This window comes from Felis catus, chromosome C2 (assembly GCF_018350175.1).
Source record: "Felis catus isolate Fca126 chromosome C2, F.catus_Fca126_mat1.0, whole genome shotgun sequence".
Taxonomy (NCBI): Eukaryota; Metazoa; Chordata; class Mammalia; order Carnivora; family Felidae; genus Felis; species Felis catus.
This window is the reverse complement of record NC_058376.1, coordinates 149,166,635-149,189,392: the sequence shown is the minus strand read 5'-3', so window position 1 is coordinate 149,189,392 and position 22,758 is coordinate 149,166,635. Positions and strand designations below refer to the sequence as shown.

The window sequence follows — 22,758 nt, the reverse complement described above, 5'->3', positions numbered from 1 at the left end:
TGTTCTAGATTTCCTCCCTCTCAGGAGAAAAAAGCATAAACCTGGTTTGCATATGGATCTGCATGTTATGTCTGAATCAGCAGGAAGTGGATGGCCACGTCACTGCAACCCCATTCAATTTGGTCCGCAAAGACAATGGTGAAAGGAAATGCTCCAAGTAGGCAAAACCGTGGGTGGTACTTCTCTAAACGAGAGAGATGGACCAAAGGATGGGTCTATACCAACTCAGAGGCAGTAGCTAACTAGAAAGAACAAAATTATACATCCCCCCCCCAAAAAAAAAGTGTGGGGAAAGAAGTATAGACGGAGGCCTCTTGAATGGGAGCAGAGTGTAAATACATTCATAACCCACCCTATAAATGCCCACCAGAGGGGATCAACAGTCAGCTGGAAAAGCAGAACCACCTGTGGGTGCCAGTCAACATTCTTCACCAGTTACCCTGGTGCTTGCTCAAGGAACCCATGTACAGCCAAAACAGCATGGAGGCCAGACTGGTGACTATGCACGGGCCCCACAACATGGAATTGTGCTCACAAAGGACGACTTGGCCACTGCCACTGCCGAGTTCCAGCCTGCCATGAACAGAGACCAACACTGAGCCTTGATGTAACTCTGTTCCCTAGAGGACCCAGGTGGTCACACAGTGGCAGGCTGATTACACTGGAACTCTCTGATCATGAAGGGAACAAGATTTTGTCCTCACAGGGGCAGATGCCTATTCCAGGTGTCGATTAACCATCCCTGTCCCTGCACTTGAGCCATCTCTAACATCCACGGTACTGCCCCTTTCAATCAGCTTCCCACTGCGACTCCCAAATGTTGTTCCAGAAATGGCATCCACCCCACCCCCCTTCTTCTCTTTGGACCAAGAAGTAAGGGCAACTCCACTATTCCTAACCCTGGATAACGGCACTATCCCCTTTGTAAACGAACCATCAGATAATTATCCCAATTTGAGTATACCATGTGTTCAGAACCATGAATGATAGAATTCCCTTTGAAAGCCCCACTTTCCAATTTTTCCCCGCAGTTGTTTCTGAAACCAATTAACATTGGAAATGTCAGTGCCCCTGACCCCCACTCGTAGGTGCATTCGTCTTTTCCTTCTTGAAAAAAAATCACACCAACATCATACACTTAGACTGACCAACGAGTAAGCTGTCACGTTTCATTTTGAGTAATAGCCTCTGAAGCCTTCACAAACTATTCATTTCATAATTCTGAGTTCATTTTACCCAAATAAAAATTAAAAAAAAAAAAAAGGAAATGGGGGCGCGTGGGTGGCTTAGTTGTTCAAGTGTCTGATTTTGGCTCAGGTCGTGATCTAGCGGTGGGTTGGAGCCACATGTCCGGCTCTGTGCTGACAGCTCGGAGCCTGGAGCCTGCTCCGGATTCTGGGTCTCGCTCGCTCTCTCTGCCCCTCCCCTGCTCATGCTCTCTATCAAAAATAAATAAAACATTAAAAAAAATTTTTTTAAAACAAAGGTACTGCTGGAATTGCCAAGGACAGTGGATTCATACGTCATCTCGGTATGTGAAGATTAGCCCCTGAATTCCGCTTCTTGGCTACTCACCAAGCAACAATGGTCGTCAATGGCAACTGTGTAGCAGTGGCTAAGAGAGGGTGGTACAAAGTTAAGACACTGGCAGTCTGCAGAGACCTCAATCTAGAATCTGCCTTCAACGATGAACAAAGCCATGCTGTTCTAACACGGTACTGCAGCCAGGACTCTGAGCAGCTCCCCTAGGAAGAGACGCACATCCTACATTTCCACCCTTCTCTGCCTCCCCCTGGCAACCACAACCACACCTGACCAACAGGGAGAGAGAAGCCAGTCCAGACAGGAAAAACAAAGGCAAACACATATTCCAGGTACTGCCACACTGTCCTGCTAGACCCTTTCTTCTGTGTCTAACGAAGGAGCGACCTGGGGGGGGGGGGGGGGGGGGGAGGGGTGGTTAGATGATACATGATACACCTACGTATCTTTATCGAGGATTAAATGACATTTTTATTTGGGATCAGCAGAACACAACCACACCAGCTATGTAAATGTTTTCTGAAGAAACCAAGTTAGGGGCACCGGGGTGGCTCAGTCACTTAAGCGTCTGACTCTTGATTCTGGCTCAGGTCATGACCTCACAGTTTGTAGGTTCGAGTCCCCCATCAGGCTCTGCACTGACCGCAAGGAGCCTGCTTGGGAATCTTGCTGGCTCTCTCTGCCCCTCCCCCACCCGCATTCTCCCCCTCTCTCTAACTAAACATCAATTTTTTAAAGAAACAAAGGTACCATTGTACTTCATTAATATTGAGTCTTTTAGGGCCTGGAATATTTAAAAGCTATGGCACAAAGAACATAACCTCAATACTGTGGTTTTGAGCTTGCTATATACATATCTACTATTATTCACTTGTTACTATGTTCTTAATAGTCGGCCCACCAACACTCCTCAAACAGTAGAAATACAAAGGAATCTCATTTTAAATTGCAGTTTTCTGCCTCCGGGATCAGCTCTGATTAGTTCTGTTTTGTGCAATTCTCTCCATCACCACTTCGCTTTCCAGGTTTCTTTCATCTAATAGAAAATTAAATGTGATGCTCTGCTAGGTTCCCAAGAATTACTAAATTATATCACATTCAAATATATAAGCCTCACAACTGCTGCTCAAAAAATATTATAACAAAGGTATGTGCATAGCCCAGGTAAAAGAGCAGAAAACACAGAAGCTAAAAATTATTCTCTAAGACGTCAGGTAAGAAATTAAATGAATTCTACCATTATAAGAAATTAGGAAACACGCCTTTTAAGAATTCTTTGATGTGAGAGATTTAATTTGTATGCAAAAGTGACTCAAACACGGCAATTCCCCAAAGATCCGTACTTCTGCATCATGGCTTAATACAACAAATCCAGAACGTTTCACTTCATTCTACACAAAGACCTGAATACTATTCAACCGTTGCTTTATTATTTTCAAAAAATTTCTCTCATGCTGTCCAACAAGTAACAGAAAAACAAGTTTGTTTTGCAGGAGGTACGAGGGCAGAGTCACTGAAACTAACAACGTGGGGGATTAGGATTGGTAACAGGCTCAGCTCAGGGCTACAAACAAGCCAGAAATGGTTTCACAGTATCTGATGTAAAAGATGGCATCTCTCAGCCCCTCAACACAAAAACTCCTGAGGAGACTACATCCAGGCTGGAGTGGGGTACAAAGCACTGTGAGACTATGTAACTGTTACAAAAGGCGGGGGGGGGGGGGGGGGGGGGGGGGGGGGGGTACAAGTCTTTTTTTTTTTTTTTTTTTTTTTTTTTTTCCAGGAAAAGATCTAGCGCCATTTTTACAAACTGCCGTCAGCCAGAAAGAAGATCCTGCTCAAATGTAGGTTTCAGAAAGCAAAGTATTACCAGAAACATGGCTAGTTTTTGAGAAGTTCTTCCCACAGGCTACATTTTAGCAAGTGCTTTGTCTTGAGTTGCGCCACACGGGCAACACACGACACTGTTGTCAACGGAGTCCTGATGATGGGCCAAATTTAAATAGCCCCTTTCCAAAGAGAGAACTCATTTTCTCTGAGATTCTGGTTGAAAACCTAGCTCTCTTTTTATGGTTCCTGTTGCCCTGTCAAACAGCAAAGGTAAGAACGAGCCTAACTCAAAGTGTATTTGGAGGTCAGACAAGGCTGATGTCCTTCTCACTCCTGGTGACGTTCCCAAACCTTCCATCGTGACAAAGGACCCACAATTCAGTCTTGCATCATCATATTACACTAGCCTCCCTGGTGCCCCGGGCTACGGACTCCCCAGTCCCTCCTCTTCGCCACTGAGGACGCTGGCTCCTTGCTCCTCACCTTCCTTCCCACCTGTACTCCTGTCCACACCTCCATCCAAGCGGACATCCACACCCAGCACCCTGACCACACGGTTCCTTGGCCTCATCACTCAGCTCCTTGGCCTGTTCCTCCACCCCAACTCAGCCGCTCACCACATAGTCCCATCCCAGACCCTGAGTATACCTGCAGTACTTCTCAAATACAAATACTCTCTAATCTCCACTCCCACCTTTTTAAGATCCTTTTTCAAAGCCCTTCCACAATAGTTGTTAAAACTCGACCGTACCATCCAAGCCAATGAGCACGCTCACTTCTCACAGACCTGCTTTCCTACAAGGACTGGGCTCTGGGGCCTAAAACTCAACACCATAGGGCCTTATGTGAAAGGGTTTAGAAGTGGCCTCTCGCCCTCCAATGGACTCAACCACTCCTGTGACTGAAAGCCAACTGTCTTCTGGAGAGTGTCCTACAACTAGGCAGACTGGTTCCTTTCACCTTAAGTTCTTTCCAACAAGCTTGGTCTACGGAACCCTATTTTCTTTTCCTGGTGAGCCAGCTTTCTCATTCAGGAAGAGGACAGCTTCATAGCTTCTCCTCTACTTCAAATACGCTGGACACCCACTCCCCTCTTTCTGATGCTGACCTTGATGTGCTTCCATTGCCAGAAGCCAGTAGATGAAGACCCCGCACGTTTTCACCACCAAATCATACCCCCCTACCCCGCTCCACCTACCGTTATTAATCCTCTCTTCCTCGTTATAGTGGATACAGTGCCCCTTCTCTGACCTAAGGCCCATCACCCTACTCAGTCATTCCCTCCCACCCATGTGAAGGATTATATGCTTTCAGCTAGCCCCTCACTAGCCTTTATCTTCAATGCCTCCCTCTGGACCCAGTCTCTTCCACTGGCATTGACCTGTGCCTCGCCCTCACAGGTAAACTGCTTTATCTAGATACATACCTACCACCTGCTCACCTCTGGTTTTCCACACAAGCATTCCCAACCATTACGTGCTTCTTACCACACAAACGGTGCTTACGAAAGGTCACTAATAACCGTCCCTCTGGCCACGTCCAAGAGAAAGGTCTGTTTTCAACTTAACCTAAATCTGAGAAGCAATAAAAAGGACGAGCATTTCTCATTGGCGCATGGTTGTCCCTTCCCTTCTACTAAAGTAACCATCCTGAGCTTCTTTATGCTTCACCACGGTTCCTTCGTAGGCTCCATTAGGACTTCCTCTTTAATACCCTTTGTCCTTTATAAAGCTCCACGAGGACAGGGACAACGTCTTTTTTGTTTATCGTTCTGTCTCCAGAACTTTGCCCAAACAAAGTGCTCGTTGAGTATCTGATGATGAGAGGCCAAAAATAAATAAATAAATAAATAAACCTTGATCCGTACCTAATATCCCATACAAAATTAACTCAAAACACATCATAGGCCCAAATATAAAATCCAAAACTTAAGCTTCCTTCTCAGCGCAGCCAGCAGCATGTCGGTCTCATAAAAATCCCAAACTGCAAGTATTTACAAAGAAACACAGGAAAAATGTTTTGTGGTCTTGGGAGAGACAAAGTTTTTTGTTTTTGTTTTTGTTTTTGTTTTTACGTTAGATAGGAAAAGCGTGATCTGTAACAGAAGAAAGCTGAAACTTAATCAAAATTGACTTTTGGATTACAATATAAAGAGAAGAAACTGACAAGCCACAGACTGGAAGAAAACACGGAATATATAAAGCACTCTCAGACACAGACATTTAGATATACAGACAGCTAAATATCGAGAGTTGGTAAACGGATGGACAATACACGAAGACAGATAACTCAGCAATAGATGGTCGGTGATAAGAAAACTTTAAGGAACTCTGGAGATGACGATTTCCCCAAAATGGGTTGCTCTATACCCATCCGGTGTCACCTCTTTCAACCACGTGCTTCCCAATTGCAAAGTGGCTCGGATCATCACTGGTCACACCTACGTGAGGACACCTCTACCATGCTGTTGTCACTCATGCTACGTTGCCTGTCTCGTATTTTCTCATAAGGCTAAATTAACTTGATGTCGAATGAAAATCAGGGTAAATATAAATATACATTCATGTACACACCATTACGTATGTACATCCTGCTATACATACAGGGACTGAATTCACCAGAAGTCATCTAAGCCCAGAGCTTTTTTGGCGGGAAGGTTTTCAACAATGTATTAACAGACATAGGGCTCTCCAAATTTCTCTTTCTGATCAGGGCAATCCCAGAAAGTTGTGTCATTCAGGCAACTTGCCCATTTCATTTCAACTGCAAGTATGCAGACCTAAAGTCATTCAGATTATTCCCTTAAGACCTTTTAAAGGATGTTGGATTTATGCTGCTCTCTCCCTTTTAGTTCTGACATTGGTAACTTCTATCTTCTCTGTTTTTTAATCAATCTGGCTAGAAGTTCAATAATTTTAAGTTACTGAAGTATGAACAACCGGTTTCACTGGTTTTTATCTATTACTACTTCCCTGATTCAATGATTCTGGCTCTTATTTTTAGTATACCTTTATTGTCACTGCATTGGGTTTAAGTTGCTCCCCTCTTTCTAGCTCCTCCTACTGGAACTTAAAAGTTACTTTCTAATATGGTGGTTCTCAAAGTATAGCCCCTGAACCAGCAGCATCAAAAATCACCCAGGAACTTTATTAGAAATGCAAATTACCATGCCCCACTCCAGACCTGCTGAATGAGAAATGATGGGGGTGGGGGAGAGCCAACAATCTGCACCTTAACAAACCTCCCAGGTAATTCCGACGCCACTAGAGTCTTTGGAACTCCCGTTGTAATAGGGGCGTTTCACGCTATGGCTATTTCCCTCTTGATTCCACGTTAAATTCCCCCCAAGTTTTTGCTGTATCAGGTGTCCATTATCATTCACTTTACAGTATTATTTAAATCCTCTTGAGCGTTCTTTATTGGCACATGAGTTGCTTAGAAGTGTTTTATTTCCAAACATTTAGGGGATTTTCCAGATTTCCTCCTGTTATCTATTTCTAACTTCATTTCACTGTAGTCAGAGAATTTAGTCTAAATTTTAATTAACGTCATTAATCCAATTTATTTTAATCCTTTGTTAAGATACAGTTTTTTGTGGCTGAAAATGTCATCTTAGGGAACATTCAGTGTGTAGTTCAGGTGAATGTGTTTTACAGTTGTTGGAGTTAGTGTTCTATAAATGTCAAACTAGTTCATTTTCATCGGTATCATTCAAATCTTACATGTTCTTTCTGACTCCTTGTTTAAAACCTATCCAACAATCCGAACGGATTTGCCTACTTTTACTTGTAGTTCTAGCAAGGTTTTCTTCATCTATTTTAAAGCACTATTGACACATACAGATTAAGGACTGTTCATACTTCCTAACGAATTGAAGCTTTCATTATAAAATACTCAGCCTCATCTCTGATAATGCTCCCTTAATGTCTACTTGGTTATTAATATACCCACACAAGTTTTCTTGTTATTAGTGTTTCCATGGTATATCCTTTTTGCATGTTTTTTAGCTTATCTTTCTCTTTAAGGTAGGTCTCATTTAAAGTGTACATAGCTAGGTTTCTCTCCTTTATCCAGTAGGACCATCTCTCCCCTTTTGGATAGACTACTTAAGCCACGAACACGGACTGTAATTACTAATGTGGGGAGGTTTAAATCCATCATCTTGCTATATGGCTTTCCCTTTGTCCCATTTGCTCTTTCTTCCTTTCTTTCTACGTTGCTGACTTATTTTGAATTGAGCATTCATTTAGTATTCTATTTAATCCCTTCTATTGACTATTTAGCTATAGCTATTTAATTTTTTACTAGATACTCTGCAGATTATAAGAGCATCTGTAAATTATCACAATTCACTTTAAATCAACATTCTAATAGTTCATACACAATATAACACAAATATGTTTATGCTACACATGAAATATAAAATGAGACGGAAGAAATACTTGGCAAGATAATTGTCGCAATTTTTCCACAATTCATCATAGGTATCAGCACACAGTGCCAAGAATCTTGTTGAACCTGGCCCAAGATATACCTACAAAGAGGACACTAGGTAGATGCTACTCAAACTGCTGAAAATATCAAAACTAAAGAGACAATCTTGAAAGCGATTAGAGAAGTGCTATATATTACACACTGGGAAACAAGGACATGAAAGAATGCAGACTTCTTATCAGAAACCATCCACGCCGTAAGACGCTAAAACGATATTTTTGAAGTGTTGAAAGAAAAAAAAGTGCTACCTCAGAATTCTGTCATCTATGAAAACACTCTCAAAAATAAAGAAGAAATAAAGAGAAAATGGGTATATTCATCTCCAGACGGAATTTAACGTGAAATGTGAAAGATCTTTCAGGTTAAAGGGAAAGAGGCCTAGATACAAACCTGGGTTTTTCTAAGATATTTTAGGAATGTCTTAGAAATATCTTAGAAAACATACTCTTTCTTAATCGTAGACTCACAGGGAGCCACAAGAGTCGTACAGAGAGATCCCATATTCTCTTCCTCCAGTTTCCCACAACAGTAACGTCTTGCAGTTACAGTACAATATCAACAACCAAAACCGTGGCATTGGTACGGCACCTACGTAGAGCTCCGCATCATTTTATCACATGCGTAGATTCACGCAATCACAGCACAGAACTATTCCATGATCACCAAGACCTCCCTCGTGCTGTCCCTTTGCAGTGAAACTCCCCCTCTTCTCTCAGTATCCCTACGCCCTAGCAACCACTCGTCTGTTTTCCAGCTCTGTAATCTTGTAATTTCAAGAATAATATATTAACACAGTCTCTCACTCAGCACAACACCCTGAAACCCACCCAAACTACTGTGCGTATCAATAGTTCCTTCCTCTTTACCGTTAAGTAATATTCCACGGTAAGGATTGTGCCAAGGTTTATATGACTCACAAATTGAAGGATGTGCCAGTATTTTCAGGTTTGGGCTATTATAAATAAGGCTGGCATGAATCGCCAAATACAGACTTTTACATGAACGGAAGATTTCATTTCTCTGAAATAGAGCCCAGGAGCAAAACTGCTGAGTCATCTGGTAAACGTAGGTTTCGTTTTTTAGAAAACTGCTGAAATGTCTTTTACGCTCCCACCAGCAGTGGACAAAGGTCCAGTTGGCAGCATCTTTGCCAGCACTTGGTACTGTCGTTATTTTTTTTTTTAATTTTTTTTTTCAATGTTTATTTATTTTTGGGGCAGAGAGAGACAGAGCATGAACGGGGGAGGGGCAGAGAGAGAGGGAGACACAGAATCGGAAACAGGCTCCAGGCTCCGAGCCATCAGCCCAGAGCCCGACGCGGGGCTCGAACTCACGGACCGCGAGATCGTGACCTGGCTGAAGTCGGACGCTTAACCGACTGCGCCACCCAGGCGCCCCATTGGTACTGTCGTTATTTATTAAATCGTTTTACCACACGTGTAGACGCAGTCTTAGTTTGCATTTCTATAACGAGTAACAATGCTAAATCCTTTTTCATGTACTTATTTCCCAGGCATATATCCTCTTTGGTGAAATCTCTCTCACATCTATTGGCCATTTTCTAATTTTTTTATTCATTTGTTTACCATTGAGTTTTGAGAGTTCTTTACTATTGTAAACATGAGTTCTTTGTCAGACGTGTCGTTTGCAAACATTTTCTCCCATGTGTAGTTTGTCTTTTCATCATCTTAACAGGGCCTCTGCCACAGCAAAGTTTCTCACTTTGATGAAATCCAATCTGCTGGGTTTTTTGGTTTTGTTTTGTGGGCTTTTTGGGGGTGGGGGTGCAGGAGGGGCTTTTATGGATCATGCTTCTGGTGTCAAGTCTAAGAAATCTCTGAGCGTCATGAAGAGTTTCTCCTCTGAACCCTGTGGATAATCTTATTTTCTTGCAAAGAGTGTGGAGTTTTGTTGTCAAGCGGTTAAAATACCAGTCAATCACCTCAATCCTACAAAGGCTTGGTTTTCCTTTAGTCCTGAGGCATAGTTCTTAGACCTCAAGGGCAGCCCTTCTGGAATTTCAGTGGAAAGCCCCAAGTGTTTATCAAGTCCCTCTTAACTTGGCTGGACCTGACCCCAAAGCCTACCTCCCCAGCACTGGGCAACTGCTGAAATTTCTGCTCAACTCTTCAACCTGCCAGCTGCTACTTTCTGCCTGGTTCCATGCAGTATCATTCAGCTCCGGCACAGCTTCCGAGTTGGCCAAGGACTGCAGAGGAACTGGCACACACATTTTGTGGGTCTTCTCTTGAAAGATTTCCCCCCTACTCTTTTTCTACTCTGTCCCGCAATGACAATTGCCAGCCTCGGTTCCTCGGCCCAGCAAAACTGTCGTGTTCTACCTGAACTCTGCTTCCCTGCATGAACTCGAACTCCTGCAGGGAAGAAGCCAACTAAAAGTACACCTCCCATAGCCTGCTTCCCTCCTTTGAATGGTGTGCCCTCACCAGCTTCTACAGAATTGCTTTCATATTCTGTCCAGATTCATCCAACCCAGGTCTGATCTTTATGTTAATTTTTCATTTTGGAAGAAGTATACATTTATACCCCAAACATGATGAAACTCCGAAAACTGGTTCCAAATTTATATGGAAGACACTTTCTCCTTTTCTAGAATTGAAGATAAAAATCAACAAACTTGTTATCTCTCTGTTTGGATAGGTGGGTTGCTCTTCCCCACCCACTTCTAAATGCCCCGTTCACTAGTAGGGGTAGCTCATCTAGGGTCCTATCTCCAGCTAATTGCTTCAGGAGAGGTTCAGGAGAACCTCAGGCTGCATCTTCTATCCTTAAATTGTACCAACTCAAAACCTGACAGGAATAACCCACCAACGTGCTTATTCTAAACAGTCTTAATGTCTTAATATTTCAGATTTCAGTTTTCCCTGTTTCTGACTTTTGAGAATTTCCCTTATTTTCTTGTGCATTCGGCTATTTTAAAGTCTCTTTGTAAAAGACTTTATCCCCGCATTTCTAGTTGTTTGTTTGTTTTTTGGGTGTTTTGTTTTGCTGCTGAAGTACTTTCAGGTTATCTAAGTAGCTAAACTGTGATAATTAGAAGGCCAGATGTTATTTTTATAATGAGAAAAAAATAGTAAATGTTACACGGAAAAGGTGGGGAAAAACAATTTTGTGTATGTACGTAAAATACACTTAAAAATACAGCCAAAATTGCAACAAGTATCCTTTGTTCTTCAAAGAAGTTTTAAGTTGAATAACTAGGATTGTGGGAAATTAGGACCATGACAGAACAGACTGTGCGTCGTTGTGCAGCAAGAAAATGCTCCAGGACTCAAGCCACCAGGGACAGCAGAGGAAGTGGTGCAATCATCTACGCTTCACTCTGAACAAGGGCTCCAAGTCAACACTCTATACCACAACCTCTAAAATACACGTGGGATCTGTCTCTAAATGCAGTTCATCGCATCCTGTGCTTAGAGTTCCAAAAGCACACAATGTTCAGAGAGAACTAAGTAAGTTAAATAATGTTTCCAATCACCATATATCCACTGCTTAATATAAAATTTAATTGTAAAACCAATTCAGTAGAAGGGTGAATATCACAGTGTTGATAATCTTAAGTCAAGAATTCTTGGGAGATATCATTCTGTTGAGCAATGAAATCACAAAATGTGATTATCCTACCAAAAAAAAAAAAAAAAGACATAAAAAACAAAATACAGGAGCCTGGCTGGCTCAGTCAGTGGAGCATGAGACTCTTGACCTTGGAGTTATGTGTTCGAGCCCCACGCTGGGTGTACAGATTACTTAAAAATAAAATCTTAAAAAATAAGTAAATAAATTTTGAAAATTAGATTCATTTCAAAGTAATGACAATAATAGTGTTGCATAGCATACTGAACTTAGTAAATTAATCTGTTGAAAAAGAAAACAGCAATCAATGACAGCTAATACGTTAACCCATCATAAACTAAAATTGTGCATTTCAATTTAGAAAAAGGCTAAACCCATATAATTCATTTCTTACTGTATATTTAACATGGCAGTTAAAGTGACACTGCAAAGGAAAAAAATGCACCCCAGAATGCAAAGATTTGGCCTCACCTCTTTAATCAAGTGATCAAAGTATAACTAATCGTGGAAACCTGACACTATCTGCTTCCTGGTATGATGAAATCTGAAACACCCAACATCACCTATGATAAATTTTTACCCAAAAACAAAGTTTAATCTGAATCTAATCAAGCCTTTCAACCTTACAGTTTATAGGAACTTTAGGGACTAGATGACCCAGAAAAAACAGACAGATGAATCCAGAATGTAGAACATTCTACAAGACAAGTAGCTTGGATTCTTCAAGAAATCAAAGCAATGGGGGATACAAACGGGACGACAAATCTGTAAGAAATATTAGCACACCCTCCCCCCCCTTAAAACCAACAGCGGATTGTAAAAACAAACAAAAGCTCCACAAGCCAAGTGGAGTTTCATCTAAAAACACAAAGGTGGTTTAATTTTAGGAATGCCAATAATTCCTGTTAATAGAGACAGAAAAACTATGCCATCACCTCTACAGATGTCCTATAATCAAATTCAACACTCATTCACGCTAAAAATAAAAACCTGGTAGAGCCTTATTTAACGAGATTTTATACAAAAACCAAGTATTAATGAGAATACAGAACACTAGAAATTCTTTCATTTTCATTTTATACAACTTTTTAAGAAAATCATTTAGACTATCCTCTAATGTTGAACATATGCATACCCTATGATGAGGAATTCTAACTCCTAGGTTTACCCAACATAAAGTTCACACAACTATATCAAAATGAGTGTCCAAGAATTACTTATAACAGCCAAATATGGAAAACTACCCAAAGGTCCACCTCCAGTGGTGTGATATATCCATTTGAAGAAAATGAACTACAGGTTCCTAAAACAAGGATTCCCCAAACATAATATGGAACAAAAAAAGCTAGATACCAAAGAGTATATGTTATATGATATACTTTTTTTTTTTTTCAACATTTATTTATTTTTGGGACAGAGAGAGACAGAGCATGAACGGGGGAGGGGCAGAGAGAGAGGGAGACACAGAATCGGAAACAGGCTCCAGGCTCTGAGCCATCAGCCCAGAGCCCGACGCGGGGCTCAAACTCACGGACCGCGAGATCGTGACCTGGCTGAGGTCGGACGCTTAACCGACTGCGCCACCCAGGCGCCCCTGATATACTTTAAATATAATTCAAAAGCAGACAAAATAATCATAGTATTAGATATTACGGTAGTAATCACCCATAGAACAAAGGGAGAGACTAAAGATTGGTAAAGGGTGTAAGGAATCGCCTGTTGTGCTGGTAATGTTCTATTTCTTAACCCAGTCCGAGTTTCCTGGGTTTTCATTTTGTGACAATTTACTAAGCATGATATATACGTTTTGTACATATTTCTGTATATCTGTAACTCTTCAATTAAATAAAAAGCATTATAATTTTTAAACCAAGCAAGCAAGCAAGCACAAAGTAATCCCTAACTCCCTAATCCCTAAATATGTAACACAAATTGAAAACAATCTATGATTATATATCATGTCGGTAACAAAGAATTATTTCAGTCAACCTGAAACTCAGTATTTTAGCTGTATACATCATCCAGTGAATTATATCCCAAGGACCAAAACGAAAAACAAAACCAAACAAAATGCTACAAAAATACTTTAAACTGTACTTCACATTTTTATTGTTAGCAACAATATTAGATTGGTATTGTTTTTAAACTATTCTAAACCATAGATTGAAGCAAATAATTATGTTAATGTCATTAGCAGCCAAGATTTTCAGCTTAAAAGAAAAATAAAAATTTTAAAGAGGTAAAAACTCAAATTTAAATTGGAAATTGGGAAGATCAGTATGAATGGACTTATTTTTCATTTTAAGAAATAGGATTTCCTAATTCTAACCCTTGGAAAGTTCTAGAAGAAATGATAATCCAGGTAGCAAAGAACATTCATACCCAGACTTTGTTCTCTAAGTACCATTTCCAACCAAAATTAAACAAAGTTCCTTAGAAAACTGATGTCAAAACTAGGGCTTCGTTATTCCCAAGCTAAGCCTGTGAAATCTTGTTGACAGAATGCAGGCAAGTTATCAGAGATAGTAGAGTCATGTTGAAAAGTAAGAAGCAAACTCAAAAGGGTTCCCATTGGACTTACTACAATTAAAGCATCAAAAAGACTAGTAATGCAAAAGACTGAAATACATAAACATACATATATTAACCCACAGTTCTTAATAATACAAAGAAAATCTCATTGGCCACATCAAGATTACCAACGCACCAACTCATTGTTCTGAAAAATAGTCTATAAAGGAAACAATCACTTATCCTGCCTTTGCTAAACAAACTAGATTTTAGGATAATAATGTAGTTGATACGGGCAAGTTCTCCTCTAAGAAAAACTCCCGACTGTAAGTAAGTGAAAATCATCATTTTTGCAACCCTAAAGGACTAAGGCGTTTAAACAACGATCAATGGATGCTAAGAACTATGAAGTAAAAGAGAGATGGGCAACCCTGCAACAAGGCTGACAAAACCTGTAACCAGTGAGCAATCCTAACATCACCAACGATGAGGCAACCAGACATTGCCTGCCTCTCCCTGTGAGGCAACAGGAAATACACAGAACCAAGTGTGAGGAATTCCAATCACGCTCTCATAAAACTGAACTTGAATCTAATCAAGGCTATACATCAAAAATGGCAGTTCACAGGAAATGCAGGTGATTAAGGACCATGTTAAATGACACCAAAAGGGTGGAATAAGATTTCCACTATTCCAGCTTTGGCTAAAACAAATGACAATTTGCCTTTAGTGGATGATCGTAAAAAAAAAAAAAAAAAAAAAAAAAAAAATAGGGAAATGTTTGAAATTAAGACTTAAGAGTCTACATTATCTAAATGCAACGCAAGACCCTATTTCAACCCTCGACCAATGAAAAGTTACAAAATGAATGTAGGAGACCGTCAAGAAAATCTGGAGAGTGGCTCTGATCCCATGGCTCCCTGGGAGTAACTAGTGTGGCTGCAGGAGACAAAGGAGGGCCTGTCCTCTAGGCACCACGAAACTCAGGGCACCACCAGCACAAGGTTCCCACCCCCAAAGGCCAGGACACCTCCACTCAGCAGCCCCCACTCACAGCAAGGAGCAATTAATGTGGGATTGAGCAGAAGCCCCAGAGCCCAAAAGATGGCCCATAACCACTGTAAACCTCATTGCTGATAACCTGCCCCTGTGCATGAAGGACCTTAATGGTCCTAGACCTGACTTGGTGCACGTTCCACACTCACTCTGTAATCAAACCCTCCAGTTGGACTCAGATAAAGGAGACTGAATTCCTATGTATAATGACAGATTTAAAATTAGACAATGACAATGATACCTATGATTACACTGCCCAGGAAATGACGTTCAATGAAAACTCTGTAGGTAAATGGAATGCCTCCATAATCCCATTACAAGCTAAACCAAATGCAGAGGAATGTTTTCTGTTCCTATCCACATGTAAACCACAGCCATTCAAGATGGACATGTGCTGATGCCTACAAACCAAAGAGTAACCATGACGTCCACATTGTCCCTGACCTGGGGGTTCTGGGATCCACATTCTGGCTTTCTTAGTAATACCAGGTTATTCATTCTTTGTGGTAATAAGATATACAAAGGTTTCCATCCAAATGGTCTGGACACTGTATGTTAGGATGTCCCGAAGCTAAAATGACTAAACAGGAATCCCTGAACGCTAGCCAGCTCTAAGCTATGATCATTTGTACATCAAGTGAGTCCTCATAGGCGAGCGTCCCCATAAGCTTTCAAATCCCATTATTCAAAAAAGCTCTGGTTTCTATACATTTGTCAGAATGCTCTTCCTTCAACAAGGAGTTAATGAATTAGAAAAAAAAAATCACTTATTAGTTTTTCTGCAATTACTGGAAAAAGGTTTCAACGATACCCTAAATGCTCTTCAAGCAGTACACGCTGAAACGAATGGTTTATCTCCAACGGTACACCAAGATGGGACAGTCCTTGAGGCCCTGACTGCCCAACAAGGAGCTGCATGGCCTGTAGTTGGTGAAATATTGTTTCCGTTGTTGACAAATCAGGAATTGTGACCCAAAGTCTAAAGGAGCCTGAAGAGCAGATAACATTTTTCATCAAGTAAGTGACACCTCTCCCACAGACCCATTTTGTTGATTAAGCCTTGGCTCCCAGGAATCCCCGCTTTGGGGGATTTTTCAGTCCTTGGCTACTGTTCTCCTTACAACCATCAGATGAACCTCCCTAGTGGGTCGCGTGCTCTCCAGGGTTTCACATGCCTATTGACAGCCACATGCGCACCAAATGGCAACCTTAAGCATCAGGACACGGGAGAACATCAACAACAACCACAGAAGTGATGAAGACGGAGACGACGCGGCTTTCCAGCCTGACAACTCCTGACAGAAAACAGCGAATGCGGGACTCTCTGGCCTGCTGAGAGCACGACAAAAAAGAGGGAATCGTTAAAATCCAACACGGAGACCAGACTTGACAATTTCCTGAGCAGACAAAACCAGTCAGTCATATAAGCAAAGCTTCATTTAACTCATCTTGCAAAACCAGCAAGGATGACCTCACCTCGGTCGCTTCTTGCGTATTCGTCGGGGTATCAGAGGTGAAACATAAACAGTCCCCCAAGTTGACAGGAGGATAACCACTAACCAACTCCCTTTAAGAAGACCCCAACGTTATCACCAGGCACTTTAAAGAATCCACACACACTGCCTTCCCAGTAATAAAAGCTGCTTTACAAGAGCATACCTCTGAGCCTCATTCCGTGGTTTGAGTGTTCCCAGTTCACTAACTGTCTTAGTATGTGCACCATAAAATTTTACTAATCACTACTTCAAAAAAAATAGAAAAAAGAAAATAATCTGAATATTGACTGGATACTAAATGTCTCTGACTTCTGCTCAAGTCATGATCTTGCAGTTTGTGACTTCAAGCCCCACATGGGGCTCTGTGCTGACAGCTCAGAGCCTGGAGCCTGCTTCAGATTCTGTCTCTCTCTCTCTCTCTGCCCCTCCTCCACTCACACTCTGTCTCTCTCTCTGCCCCTCCTCCACTCACACTCTCTCTCTCTCTCTCTCTCTGCCCCTCCTCCACTCACACTCTGTCTCTCTCTCTCTCTCTCTCTGCCCCTTCTCCGCTCACGCTCTCTCCCCTTCGGAAATAAATAAACATTAAAAAAAAAAATTAAAAAAACACCTGATTTGGTTGGGTGTGATACTGCTATTATAATATTTTTAAAAATCCTTTTCTGTTAGATATATATACTGAAATACTTATGAGTTAAATATGATATCTGGGATTTTTTTTTAAAACAAACATGACCATAAAGGGGAGGGGAAGGAGAGGGAATGAGACTGGGAGGGAGAGAAGAGACAGATGACAAACAACATTGGCCAAGTGCTGATAATTATCGGAAGTGAGCGGTAAATCCTTATGCTAGTCTCTCTACTTTGATGTATGCTCAAAGTTTCCACTATAAAAATGTTTGATGAAGGGGTCAAACTAGAAAGGCTGTTAACTTTCCTTCCAGTTCTAAATTTCAGGGTTCTATATTCAACTTTTTCTGTAACATATGCTTACACTGCATGCTTAAGACTAAATCTATGCACAATACCAGGAATATTTCCTGAAAAATATTACACATAAGCAGCACAATGATTACGGTGTGGTAAGCGTGTCATCTAGAAGGAGAGGCTTAAGAAGTTGCCTGTCTCTGTAGAAAAGAAAAAGAATGGAATAAACACTTCTAAATACACACAAGAGGGCACCTGGGTGGCGCAGTCAGTTAAGCGTCCGACTTCAGCCAGGTCACGATCTCGCAGTCCGTGAGTTCGAGCCCCGCGTCGGGCTCTGGGCTGATGGCTCAGAGCCTGGAGTCTGCTTCCGATTCTGTGTCTCCCTCTCTCTCTGCCCCTCCCCCGTTCATGCTCTGTCTCTCTCTGTCCCAAAAATAAATAAACGTTGAAAAAAAAAATTTTTTTTTAAATAAATACACACAAGAGACCACGACCAGCTCTTCCCTGTAGCCATCGATGAAAACACGAGACGAAAGAGACTTCCATTATATCACAAGGATAGTAAAGCAGCTATTTCTCCGTATCTTCCCTCTAACCAATGATACTGCCATACTTCCCTACCATTCTTCCAAGGACTTGTTAAACCCTCCAGCGCTGACTCGGTGCCTCAGACACTCATTGCTCTGCTGGCCAGGCACTGCAGAATACTAGGTTATAAAATGAGGTTCTATACTTTCTAAATGCCTAGAAGATCTTCAACCACAATTCTTTTTTTGGGGGGGGGGGGGAGGGGGGGTCCACCAGTAGTAAACCTACTAGCCAAAATTTTATTTGTGAAACCAGGAACACCCACAACCGTGAGTGTTACAGAAACCTGGTCTCAAGAGTCCTGAAGCTAAGCTTCACCGATGGGCTCCACGGGGCTCTCAAATCCCCTGGAATGACTGCACTTTCCTGGAGAGGCTGCCATGGCATTCATCTCAAACAGCAATAATCACTAATGGAATAAAACCACACGCCCTGCAGCAAGAACCCGAAAAAACAGGGAAAGATGAAACACCGTGTTGCATACCCGTTAAGCCAGCTTCTTGAGGCTAAGAGATAAACGCTTAAACTTCTAAAACTTGGTTTCTAGTGTTAGAGTGCCCTCTAGTGGCTGCTTCAATTGTGACACCCAACGGCTCAGAGCAGGAATGAATCAAGAACGAAAAAGTGTAAGAACAGCATACAGGAGTACCTGGCACAATTCCAAGGTACTCTGTGCACTTCTCATTATCCAGAAGAACTTAGCTCACAACATAATATGCATAATTAGGAAGTTTCCTAGATATATCATGACCCACGAGTACATTTTTTTAGTAAGTATAATCTTCCCCAAGGTCCATTTCAAATTAATAAAACATCAACAGCCCCCAGAAAAGAACAGTACACCAAGGAAAGACACGAGAACCTCAGGAATTAACACCCATGCCCTCCCGTCAATGGAGGCAGCATCAAGAAGGCAATGGTATCTGATAAGGGACGGCCACCAGGAGTCGGGGGACACAAGGTATCCGGTCCCTGAAGAGAGACGCGCTGGCCAATGAACACCCTGAGTCTGCATAGAGACCAGTTCAAGAACCGCCCGATCCGACGGTCTCAGGGACAGCACCGACGGCAACTGCCAGTGGGGACAGGCCACGGGCCTGGGGCCAGGGTGTGAGCTGAGCACATCGCCCAGGGTGACTGACAGGTCCCTGGTCGCCGCAGAGGCCTTCTGCCCAGACGGACGGGAATTCCTACGGCAGAACATACTTCCTGGAATCATGGCCACCTGGAGCCCCGCGCACAACGATGCCAGCCGGGCGTGGGCAACCTCTCAGCACTAGCCTTGGCCTCCAGCCGGTCTTCCCAGACTCTGCCCCAAGGCACCCCCTCACCTGCACACCTTCCGTGACGGCTACCTACACACACACCTCTCCTTCAGGGTGTCCACAACGAAGGGGGAACTGACCCTCTAAACAAGAACCTTCTCACCCTCAGGACGTTTCTGAGTCTACAGATCAGTCTTTCCCAGAAAACATCCTACTGATATCTAGGACAACTGTCTATGCCTAGGAGATTCATTCAGGCTTGCCGCCCAATGCTGCGGCTCACTATTCACGCTATTTAGTATTCCGCTCTGTGAGGGTGACACGCTTTGTTCTACTGTTGACAGACACGGGAGTTATTTCAAATTTAGGGCTATTACAAATCATGCCGGTCATACACATTCTCGTGTGTCATTTGGTACCCTGGGTGACAAAGGAGGAGATGCTGGCTTACAGAGGAAAGATGTGCTCAGTTTTTTGTTTTGTTTTGTTTTGTTTTTTTTGAGAGAGAGCGACAGAGAACAGGGGAAGGGAAGAGAGAGGAGGAGACACAGAATCCCAAGCAGGCTCCAGGCTCTGAACTACCGGCACAGAACTCAATGTGGGGCTCAAACCCACGGGCTGTGAGATCATGACCTGAGCCGAAGTGAGACGCTTGACCGACTGAGCCACCCAGGTGCCCGGAGATGTACTCAGTTCTTGAAGATGATCACCCAGCAGTCTTCCAGAGTGGCTGTGCCCATTTACATCCCCACCAGCAGCACAGAAGCCTTCCTTCTGCTCAGTACTTTCACCAACATTTAGGACTGAGGCTTTTTAATTTTTGCCAATCTGGTGACTGTCTTGATATTTCACGTTGGTTTTGACTTGCAATTCTCTGATGCCTCAGTATTTCAAAATCTCAAAAGACAGCACATATCCAGATTGAGATCATTTTTTTTTACAGCATCTACCACTATGAACCTAGTCCATCCAAGTCACCATCATCATCTGAACTACTGCACAGCACAGGCTCTTAAAGTGCTTTCTCTGATTCGACCTTGCCCCTGTCCTTGTAAAGACAGAGTGATTCTCTTCAGATACAAGCTACATGGAGGCTCTCTGCTCAAACCCTCCAGTGGCTTCCCATCTCATTCAGAATCAAGTCCCAAATCTGAGCAGGGCTTACGACAAGGCTTGGGACGACCTCGCCCCTGGCGACTTCACTAACCCCATCTCCTGCCAGGCGTCTTCCTCTTGCTCAGTTCCAGCTACATCACCTCCGTGCTGTTCCTCGAAACATGCCAACCGCTCCTCTGATCTCCAGCCCTTTGCACGTGCGGCTCACCCAGCCGAGGGACGTGCTCCCTCAAGCCCTTCAGGTCTCTTCCTGGATGTTCCTACCCCAGGCTTTCTCTGGCCAACCCATCTAAAATAGTGCCACCATCACCTCATCCTTCCCAGACCCCACTATCCTCCTTTAGCTTTTCCGCTGCATCTATTAGCACCTAAACTAGGTATCTGCTCTCTCTCCTCACACTAGAACACACACTCCATCGAAACAGATTTTTATTTCTCTTGCTCAGCACTATACCCTGGTACCTAGTCTGTACTTTGTACACAGACACCAACAAATATTTGTTAAACAAGGAATAAAAGAGTATCAATACAAGGAAAAAAAGAGTATCAGGGACGCCTGGGGGGCTCAGTTGGTTAAGCGTCCGACTCTTGGTTTCAGCTTAGGTCACGATCTCATAATTCTTTAGATCGAGTCCCGTGCTGGGCAATGTGCTGGCAGTGAGGAGCCTGCTTGGGATTCTCTCATCCTCTCTGTCCTTCCCCACTCATGCTCTCTCTCTAAAATAAATAAATACAAAATAGTATTCATATAGTAAATATTTATAGTTAAAATAAATCAACACAAAATAAATAGAAAATAGTAGCTGAATTTCTTCTGGAAGAACGTGCCTGGAATAATGGTCTTCCTGCACATAACACACTACCACACCCACAGCAGACACTCAATAAATGTTCAAATAGTAAAAGAACAACGAATTTGCCTTTTTCTTTCCTATTCCCTTCTCCTCTACCCTTCCAGATCTTCTAAAGCAATGTAGAATTTACTTCCATACTACTATTCATTTTTTAACACTTTATATATATAATTTTTTTTTCAACGTTTATTTATTTTTGGGACAGAGAGAGACAGAGCATGAACGGGGGAGGGGCAGAGAGAGAGGGAGACACAGAATCGGAAACAGGCTCCAGGCTCTGAGCCATCAGCCCAGAGCCCGACGCGGGGCTCAAACTCACGGACCGCGAGATCGTGACCTGGCTGAAGTCGGACGCTTAACCGACTGCGCCACCCAGGCGCCCCATAACACTTTATATATATATATATGTATATACATATATATATACATATACATATATATATATACATATACATATATATATATATACATATACATATGTATATATATATATATTCTTTCTGAAAAATCCATTCTTTCCAGGTCACATGTCACAACATTAACAGCTACTATTTGGACTTAGATGCTAATGGAGTCACTGTCTATATTTGCTGCTTCTTTCTGTCACCTTAAGATTTGTTTACAGACAGCTACTCAAGCAGCTTGCTCGAGTACAATTTTTTAGAAATGTGGGTGAAATTAAGATGAAGTCTCTGAATTTCTGAAAAAGTATTTTGTCCTCAAAAATCAAACAACAGGATGGCTGTACAGAGAAATTTAAGGTCACACGATCCCGTAAGTGTTCTTTTTCTACCGCTTTCTTAGTGTTGGTCTAATTCCACGGCGATCTTCAGCTGAAATAGTGGTACAAATAAAAATCATATGCAAGTCTAATTCGCTTTTGTTTATAACCTGAGTTTTGGTTTTCTTTTACTCTTTGTAATTACAAATTTCACCAGGATAGGACTAATTATGGGTCTTTTTTCAGCATCTTGCCTGACATTTGGTGAAACCTTTCATCTAAAGATTGAGTCTTTTTTCAGCTCAGGGTGAAATTTTCTTCTATTATTTCTTTCATGAATGTTTGCTTTGATCTCTTCTTCTGGTAATCCCATTATGTTTATCTTTGACAAGTGCTGTCCAACAGGAATACAATTCAAGCCACAAAGGTGATTTAAAATTTTCTAGGAGCCATATCAAAAAAGAAAAAAGTGAAATTAACTGTAATAATTTATCCATCCAAATGTATCCAAAAATATTATCTGCATAAAGATACATCATCAGAAATAACCAAATAATATTTTTATCCAAATAATATTCAGTGATTTGAAAATGTAGTCTACAAAAAATGTACAGGTAAGATGCTTTTTTCTTTTTTCCTATGGAGTCTTCAAAATCTGATATGTGTTCTCTACTTGAAGTTCATCTCAATTCAGATTACCTTTTTAATTTTTTTTAATGTTTATTTATTTTTGACAGAGAGAGACAGAGAGAGAGTGTCTG

The 22,758-nt window shown here is 41.9% G+C and overlaps 1 protein-coding gene and 1 long non-coding RNA gene across 21 annotated transcripts in view; one reads left to right on the top strand and one right to left on the bottom strand.

Annotated features, from left to right (window-relative positions):
• The window catches only part of ULK4 (unc-51 like kinase 4), a 577,159-nt gene that overhangs the window by 494,733 nt on the left and 59,668 nt on the right, over positions 1-22,758 (bottom strand). The gene's annotated exons all lie outside the window — the stretch shown is intronic.
• Positions 1,592-8,173, top strand: LOC123380174. The gene is made up of 3 exons (XR_006585637.1): positions 1,592-1,874; positions 3,326-3,386; positions 7,857-8,173. It is a non-coding gene; the product is annotated as an uncharacterized LOC123380174 (long non-coding RNA).